We start from the raw sequence: 8,889 nt of genomic DNA on the forward strand, positions 1-8,889 counted from the left end.
CCCGAATTCTTCCCCTGCTGCTACGGGTTCTCCCTAGGGGTGGGGTTGTCTGAAATAGTTTATTAATGGCTAACCCTCAAGGCGGAGGGTTAACCGAGCCCTCCGCCGCGAAGGTGCTGTGCCGTGGAGGAGAAATGCCTTTCTACACTTGGGTGTGCTCTGATGCACAGAAGTTTAAATTTAATTGTAAGTAATGACTTTTTGTTTTAGCATGAACTTTTTAAAATTATGAAACCAACGTTTCTATGTATTTGCAAGCCCTAGTAGCTCTGCACTAACGTAGCTAACCCCTGACTATTGATGACATCATCGAGAGGGAGTAACTCTATTTTTCCATACCTCTCCTTTTGGAGGGCTAAAATTTAGGAGTAGGTACAGGCCGTAGGGGTATGGGAAGAATTTGGATTCGGCTAACAGATTCCACTCTCCACAATGGAGATGTCCTCCAGCTCACATCAGGATCCCTTCTGCTGTGTCAATTTAATCAAAAGTCCAGCACTGCTTTCAAAACCTCTTTTCACTGCACATTCCAGGAAGATCAACTGAAGGCTGCAGCCAGCGGTGAGCACGGCTCAGTTTAAAGGACATGCTGGCAGATAATTGTTCCTATCCTCCCATTTCCACGGAAGATGGATTAGCCCATTTCCGAAGACTCGGACCTTCAGATGGGAGTATGAATGCGCCCTATTGCTGCCTTGAACCGACTCAGATTATTTAATCGATAGCAGTGACCCCTCACTGGCGGAGTGCTGACCACATGAAAGCATCAAACACTCTGGGATGCAGATGCCCAGAAGGCCATTAATGCTTCTAAATCAAACTGTGCCCTCTCTGCCTGGGGCTGTGGAAAACAGTGCAGAGCACTGTCACTGCTCCGCCTGATATTTGAAGTCGTCTTTAAAGATGTGACTCCTTGTCCCCTTTTTTCTTTCCAGCAGAAAAGACAAGCTTCATGGAGGATCATATGGGAAAATAGGGTCATAAATATGAGCATCAAAAGACAATAAAGCGCAGGTATTACACCGAACAATACTTGAAAGCAATCATTTGCTATTTATGTTTTAATTCTGAGATTGCCTGGATCTGAGAGGATTTAACACAATTGTGCTAAGGTTTGCATTCAAATAAATTTCTGTCTTTGGCTCACATGCTCATGAACCATGAATAACAGGCTCCAGGTAAAGTTTTAACAGAACCCCAGAGACAGGAGCCAGAGTTTGGCAACCCACAACCGCTCCCCGAAAAGAGATTTATGATCTGATCAGCATGGGCTATAAATACCATATTCTCACGATAAACTGCGATTTTCTAAATATTTCATTGAATCAATATGGTAAACCAGAAAATTAGATAATACTGACTGTGGATATGAAATGGCACGCCTGGACCTCAGCTATGCGTCGACAGGACAGATAAAAATGTACACTTAATTGTTGCCGCTGAGATCCCATGAGGAGTGTTGATTAGTTCTGACAGTAATAGTGTTTTAATTGGAACCAGCCTCGGCCAAATACATGAGAGCCCGTTAGTGTACATGCTATGTCTAGTGCGGGCGTGCTTTCTGCAGTTTACCTCAAAGTGCTGCTTTAAAATGTCTGCAGTAATTACAGCCGCATACAACTGTTGGCTCGTAACTCCAGGACCTGTCTGCAGACGTTGAGTAACACTGTTTCCTGGTTTCTGGCGTGAAGCTGATAGCTATATCAGTGTGTCAACAAGTTTTAGGACAAGAGTTACACAATGTGCTTTATAAGTGGGCAAAGTGTTTGCAGAAGTCTAAGCTTGAAAGTCTTGGAATCTAACTTTACTTTAAAGTTTGTTTGTTATTTTATTTATTTAAATATATACATTTAAATCAACTACATGTACTTTTCTAAAACAAATGGGCATGTCTGTTTGTCAGAAAATAGTAGGCTACTGCAGCTCTCCCTGTTGGTGTCAAAAAAACAGATTTCAAGTTTTTCCCACTTAAATATCCTTTCTTTGTCAATTTATTTGACAAATATTAAATAAATATTTGGTCATTGTCTTGCCTATCGTTGTGGCCACCCGGCCACATGTCACTGAATTTTGTTTTATTTTTAATTTGATTTAAAACTTTAAATCAAATATTGGAAGAGTGAAAAAATTTCCAGACCCATCTCAAAGAAAATTCTGGTTTTGGTGTTTTTTCACATATTCTTATGTCATTTTCTCATGATGGATGGCATATATTAGGAAAGTTAATCTTAAAATTGCATTTCTGGGTATTACTTTATTTAAAACCCTTGTGCTATCTTAGATGACCCCACCCTTACATTGACGTGTTCTCCCTACCATGACAAAGGTGGATAAAGGTGGACAGATTTCATGTAATCCATGGACACCAGTGAAGATCACAAATCATCGAAGAAAAAAGGTTCAGAGCACTGTCTAGTGGGTCTAGATGACCCAACTCCCAACGTTAAAGTGCCTAGGATAGCACAAGGGTTACACCGTTGTAGTTCAGGAGCAGACGATAAAATGCTGTTTAAAAAAAGTTGTAGCAGTGACATAGGTGATTCAGTTGATGGCCCACAAGCTCCCTGCAGACAAATACATCCATGAACGTCTTTGTTTTTCTCGTCTGACCTGGAATCTGACTCAAAACTCCAATACTGCTCGCCACTTTTGTTGCCCCAGTAATGTTAGGTTGGGTTGTGAGGGACTGTAAGCTAGCGGGAGAGCTTGTAAAAATAATGAATGGTGGGAAGTTGGAGCGGCCTTACCAACATGGGCAAATTTCTAATGAACCACTGCCGCTCTACAGAAATATGTCCTAGAAAACAATTCAGTTATTTTTATGGCTAAAAACAGTATAATCACAATTTTAAAAATCCGTTGGGAACTTTTTGACAATAAATCAAAAGATGATTAGAATGGGACTTTAAAGAATTGGGACTAAAAATCTCTTTTTTATCATTTTGATTTGATGAAGGCAATTAATTGCCTTATTTTGATAACAACTGTATGTCTCTCTTGTTCACATGTCATTTAGTTTACTGTAGGCTGCACACAGAAAAGAAACACATGAGCTTCTCTGGCCTCCTCACACCCGCTGCTTATCCATTCCAGGATTCCAATTTAAATTTTAAATCATTGTGAATCAGAGGAGCAGGAAAACAAATTTCATTTGAAAAATAACTTATTTGTGACAAAGAAAATATGCGAGGCAGTCCTCAAGCACCTTGCTCTGCCTCCATTCTGATTCATCCACTTGTAGATTAGATCCACTTATGTCTTTGTTTTCTTAGTCCGAGCTGGCATCTGGTTCAAATCTGTACGGCTGGATAGCTCAGATATTGCCATTTTTGTTGCACTGGTAAAGATATAGGTTGGGGGTGTGAGGGGCTGTAAGCAAGCGGGAGAGCATGTGGACAGGTGACGGGAAAGGGGAGTGGGGGGGTTTTTCGCCAAAGGTTCTGCCAACAACTCAGAGACAAATTTCTAATGGACTGGTGTCACTCTGTGTCCTAGAAAACAAATTCGATTTTTAAAATGTTGGTTAAAAAAAGGCCTTTACAAGACTACTGGGAATGCTTTTACAATCAAAAGATGGTCAGGGTGGGTCTTTAAATTGTAGGTTTTTTTTGGATTGTAACAACAAAAGCCTGAATGCTGAACTTTTGCAATAAATTTTCAGTTTTGCATGTTTGGACTGTGTGTAGGAATCTGCTCCATTCACATTTGTAGTTATCCTGTTACCACCTCGCTACTAAATGATCAGGAATCACTCAGGTATTCTCTGCATCAAAGACTCTGGTAAAACTACATTCTCTAACTTTTGTTCTCTCATTTCTTCTGTCTAAACCAAGTTTTACACAACACTTAGTTATTCTAATGTGTTCAAATAAAGGTATGGATCAAAGAGAGTATTCGTTTTAGTATGCACTGAGGTTTCAAGTTATCTTCTTCTAACCCTGATCCTGTTCAACTAAACACAACATGAGAATTGTAAGACTCTCTCCTGTAGGCGTCAATCTGACTTGGGCCTGTCCATCCTGGAAAAGTACTTCTTTGTTGTTTCTCCAAGCCGCTGTGGTTACATCAGCTTTACGTGTTAACTTGCTATCAGTGTTACTTTGTTGGCCAGGATTAAATGGCAGGACTACAATGCTCCATTGTGCTTAAACCTGTGATGTTGGTGCACATCGAGGTAACAGAGGTGGACCTCGGAAACACAATGTTCTCTGCAGCTCCTTCTTGTTTGATCTCGGCGCTGAAAGTTTGGCAGACAATTCTTGTAAGATAATAATTCAAAGGGTGTAAAAAAAGAAAATAGTAAGTATTTTACTGCAAAAAAATAGTTTGTCGTTGGGTTTCATGAGAATCATCATTACATTTTTACAACAGCATTTTGAACTGCAACTTAGTCTAGTAACATCTATAAGTGAGTCAAATGAGATATAAAAAAAAGATTCTTGCTTTAATCAAATTACTATTAAACCTAATCTAATGTAAAATTGTGAAAAAAAACTATGTAAATGTTCAAAAATAATGTTGGGAAATGACTATTTTTCTTTTAATGCATTTTTAAGACAAAAAAACGCACATTTGCTCTCTACAATTTTTTAAATTTCAATTAAATTGATACTTTATTTATCCCTCAATAAGGAAATTCTTCTCTGCATTTTGACCCATCCCCTGGGGGGAGCCGCACTTGCAGGGGGCGACAGCTAGCTGGGGAGTGCAGGGATTGATCCACCAACCCTTTGGTTGTTGGATGACCTGCTCTACTGCCTGAACTAAACTGCTGCCCTATTTATTTTATTTTTTTTTTGCTACATGTTCCTGATTTACAAATGTTGGTGGAGATATGATAAAGCTATAAAACTCAGGCTCGTCATTAAAATCGAATTAAGTCAAGTTACGTTGCATCGCATCACAGTGGCGTCTCAACATGACTGCAACCAACCGAGGCGCTGTGGCTCTTATTACTCATTTTATCGAATTCTTATCTGTCTTTTATGTATCTTATTGCTTGTTATAAATGTATGCTGCTCTTTTTAAAAAAACAAAACATTTTTGTTATTAATTTTAAACTTTTCTTTCCTTTTTTTTCCAGAATGCTGGACAGCTCAGTTGGTTAAGTGAAGGACTTGCTCAGTGTTCAACTCCCAGTATGGGTCCTTGGGCAAGATCCACTACTGCCGAACTATGTAGGAAGTCTGGGTCCCTGTGTGCCGGTCCCCAGCCCGGCGAAAATACAAGGTTGTGTCAGGAAGGGCATGTAGAGTAAAAAAAACAAAAAATACTCTGCCAAACCACCCATGTGAATCTGTGAAAGCTGTCAAGCACATCCTCTGAATTTAATCAATTAAAAAGTTAAATAATGACAAACAAAACAAGTGGCATCGTAAAATAATAGCACCGATAAAAGCTCCTACCATCTATTTGTTCTAGTTAAGTTAGATCAGGGGATACCATTTTAGAATGTTTTTATCAACTTTATTTTCCAGAAATCTCACCCACCACTACATTAAATGTCAAAGCTGCTGTTTTGTTTCACGGGTAAAACAGTCTGCTACTGATGTGGCCTGGTACAAACAGAAGTTCCAGCTCTTTTCAACAACTGTTCAAAGTAAAAAAAAAAGAGATACAACTGAATTCCAGGAAATGATTTTTATTTTTAAAGACAGTTTTTGCAATGATGCATCCATCCTAACACCACAGGCATGTGCAACTTCATGTCAGATGCTTTGGCATTTAGTCATGGAACGCTGCGATTTAATGGCTGGTGTTAAAATAGTTCTGGTTTGGACAAGTGTCAAGGTAATCATCTCGAGCCCACATGATTCGACTTGACCACCAATAAACTCCCCGTAAGGGAAGTCTATTGTTCTTAGACAGACAGTTTAAAACACCAACCACTCATTTAACATTTTACTTTTTGCCTCAGAATTTTAAACAAGACATACTCAGATGCCTCAAAAGCAAGAATCTGTTTGTCTCTCATTTCCGGTCATTCAAATATGATAAAATGATACATAAATGATATTTAGTGGTATTATTTAAAAGTGATGTAAATGTTACTAATAGGGAAAAAAATCAAAACGTGACATACCTGACCTTACAGTTTCTTATTGTAACTGTGACAAAACAGCAGACAAAACCCTGTTGTCTGTTTTTCCGTCAAAGCCCAGTGTTGCAGTTCATGCTCAGTGGCGTAACAATGAATTATGGGGCCCTTAAAGGGCTGTTATTTCTCCAGACACCCACTTGTTTTAATAAAATGATCCTCCAGGAATTTCTCTCCAGCTGTGGGCCTTTCCATTGTCATAACCTTTCATCTTTCTTCCATCTGCAGTTACCTGGAGTCTAAGGACCTGACCTATGGACACCTGCTGGGCTGCAGAGATGTGTTTGACGTTCATAAATCACAGAGTGACTGCTTTATACTGTTATTTTTCCTGGTCCTCGCTGTTTTTAGGGGTTTGATGTGACCGGACCATATTCATGGGGGTACGACTTTAAGCTGGAGAAACTCATTTGTCTTAGTTTCACATAGAAATTCCTTTAAAGAGAGGAACAAGATGGTGCATGTTATTTTTGTGTGCTTCCTGCAAGACAAAGTTACACAAATCAATCAGACTTTATTTATGGAGCACTTTGAAAGAGCCACTCCTGGACTAATGCGCTCCCCGTAAAAGGTAAGAATAAAATCACTTACGAGCAACGCAACTCTTAAAAAAAACAGGAATAATCTTTAAAAATGTTACAAAATGCTTGATCTAAGCAGCAACAAACCCTTACTATAAATGAGAACCCTTTACAATTTGACACACCTGGTTAAGTAAAGGATTTTATCAAAAGTCAGTAACAAAAATGTTTGGAAAGAGTATCCAGGAGATTGCACAAAGAAAAGACAACAACGCTGCTCATCCTATAAATGCATGATGCTGACAAATGACCTCTGTTGAGTGACGTCTGTGCCTTTTTATCAAACCAATTGATCTGTACTGTCCTTCATCCTTATATATGACTTGTTTAGAGCAAATAAATAACTTTTATGTGTTACATTTTGCAGATTACCAACCACATGTAACCAACAAAAGTTAGAAGAACATGGAAATTGACAATTAAAACTAATTTTTTCATTGATTATTTTCTGTATTTCCTTAGGCTGAGATGTTGTCAAACCAATGTTACTCTAAAAGCTGTTGATAATTTTGCCCTGTCCTGGTGCAACATCAGACTGCGACAAATTCAGGATTTTTACTCAGAATTTGAGATTTCCATAGAAATTTGCTGAATGCATAAAACCCACTAAAGAAAACAAACATGGTGGTGCCAAACAGATTTGCAATGATCAGTCCATTTGATCAGTGTTATTAAGAAGGAAGTATTGGCTGAATATTTAGTGTTTTTATCTAATGATTGAAGGGGGGTCTAAGGGCAGGGATGTCCAGTTTGGCTTAGTCAGTTTGTTAGTTCAATTTAGTACTCTCCTACTGAATTCTATGGATTCATGATCCTTTTGATTTTATGTTTAACTTTTTCAATCACCGATACGAAGCCCATCGAGACGACTGTTGTTGTGAATTTGGGCTATACAAATAAAATTAAATTGAATTGAATTGAATTAAATGTTTTAGAATACAGTTAACTGTAGTAACTGAGCAACATTTTCTCACTTGTTTTTATTGGACAGTAAAAAATCATTTGGAATGATGATTTTCTCCTTGTTTTTTTGTAAGAAATGTTTTAAAATAAAATATTTCTTCAATCCAGTCATTCCAAAAGAAAAAGGGAAAATAAAGCTTCCCATACGTGATGGCCTTCCAAGAAAGTAGAAACTAAAATACAAGGTGAAAAGATTTGCCGATGACGCCTTGTCAGACATGTGCACGCAAAGAGGAGACCAATGACAAGACTCAAAGTGTGACTCAATAGGAGCCAACAAGTTCTGTGATCGTTTGTTTACAAATTAATCCCAGACGCAGAGCAGATAAATACATATATTACAATAGTTGACCAGGCTTGACAAACAGATTCTGCCCTGATGCAGAAATACACAACAAATGAAACACCAGAACTTCTGTGATATGAAGTGACCCCTCTCAGTACAAGCATGGTTACAGAGGAAGGGTTTGGCTTCATGGAGGTGTGCTATTCACAAGATATTTCAGCCCTGCTAAAGTCAAAAACTTTGATTTTGTCCAAACGAAATGACCCTGGATGTATGAATGTTTGTGAGACAATCCAAAACAATCTCTCCAAACTCTGTTTTTTTCATAACAACAATAATAATAGTACATTTTACTTACAAGACGCCTTTCTGAGCACTTAAGGTTGCCGTAAAACATATATACGGTATATAAAATACAATAAACAGTTAAAACAACAGCAATTTAAATCCTTTAAATACAAAGGATGCTTCTGGAACAGACTTGAGTTTTTATCGACATGCGATCATGTTTCCTTCGTCCATGTGCACTATATTTGTTGTGATGTTTCTGACAGGACTTGCATGCTCCAGAGGTGTTCCTGAAATCGGGACAGGCATGTTGATCCACTCCCAGCAGGCAGCTGGGATGCACATTGGTCTAGTCACCACTTACATGCAGTGGGCGTTTGGTTAGAATTAGGCTTTGAGAAAGGGAAGAAAGTGTTTGCGGTCAGGCTCACAAAGAGCATCCATCCATGGTGAACAGCACAGAACAAAATGTACTTTATTGCCTGTAAATAACATTCAAATTACTTCCTTAAAGCAGCTGCTCATCCTGTGCTTGAAGTAGAAGAATATATGCTACATTCCACCTGACAGGTTTTGCTGCAGTTTCTCAAAAAAAAAAAAACTGAACTGCAGACCTGTTTTCTCTCAGGACTAAAACTGAGCTATCAAATTCAGAAATGTTTCAGCTTCAGTTC

The sequence above is a fragment of the Oryzias latipes genome, chromosome 1 (assembly GCF_002234675.1).
Source record: "Oryzias latipes chromosome 1, ASM223467v1".
In the NCBI taxonomy this organism is placed as follows: Eukaryota; Metazoa; Chordata; class Actinopteri; order Beloniformes; family Adrianichthyidae; genus Oryzias; species Oryzias latipes.